The 898-nt window shown below is 40.6% G+C and overlaps 1 pseudogene; it reads right to left on the bottom strand.

The window, feature by feature from the left end:
• Positions 1-351: 351 nt before the first annotated feature.
• LOC111723231 lies at positions 352-892 on the bottom strand (annotated as a pseudogene).
• Between the last annotated feature and the right edge of the window lie 6 nt (positions 893-898).

Raw genomic sequence — 898 nt, 5'->3', positions numbered from 1 at the left:
TACCACAATTTATTGATCCATTCGTGGGTAGATGGGCATTTGGGCTTCTTCCATGACTTAGCAATTATGAATTGGGCTGCAATAAACATTCTGTTACAAATATCCTTGTTATAGTGTGATTTTTGGTGTTTTGGATATATACCTAGTAGAGGAATTGTAGGATCGAATGGCAGGTCTATTTTTAGTTTTCTAAGTGTTCTCCAAACATCTTTCCAGAAGGAACGTATTAGTTTGCATTCCTACCAGCAGTGTAGAAGTGTTCCTTTTTCTCCACATCCACACCAACATCTCTGGTTTTGGGACTTTGTGATATGGGCTAGTCTTAGTGGAGTTAGATGATATGGATTGCATTTATTTTATGTTGCATCTATTCCTGTGCCAAAAGTTTTGTTTCTTCTGGGGTATCTTTTTCTTCTGTGCTACCTCCTCTTCTGGTTTGGGAAAAATTTGTTCCTTTTCAGTAAGGATCATCTTGATGTGGCAGGGGGAGCTCATGGATGGGTTAATGCAACCATGAGCTCTGTAAGTTGAGTGGTACAGCTTGGGGGCTTTGTTCACTTGGATATGCTCAATGACCAGAGACTCTACATCTAAACCCTGAAGTTCAGCATTACTCTCTGCATTTTTAAGCAAGTGTAGCAAAATTTTAGTAATCTTATTTGGGCCACTGACCCTGTGTCCAGCCCCTCTATTTGGCCTGGGCACACCTACCAACTCTATCATTGTTAACATTGGAATGATACACACAGTTTCTTTAAAGTGGCATCCTTCAGATACTTGATAGCTTTCATATATGCACATCCTCAATGGGGTGGGCAGTTTCACATGTGTTCTTGAAGTGAACACGAAGATGTGAGCCTCTTGACTTGTATGACTTTGTGGGGTTTTCTGGGTGAAG

The sequence above is a fragment of the Otolemur garnettii genome, unplaced genomic scaffold (assembly GCF_000181295.1).
Source record: "Otolemur garnettii isolate 467f Iridium unplaced genomic scaffold, OtoGar3 scaffold00009, whole genome shotgun sequence".
NCBI lineage: Eukaryota > Metazoa > Chordata > Mammalia > Primates > Galagidae > Otolemur > Otolemur garnettii.
Note: the sequence above shows the minus strand (reverse complement) of the source record. Positions and strands in the feature narration are given on the sequence as shown.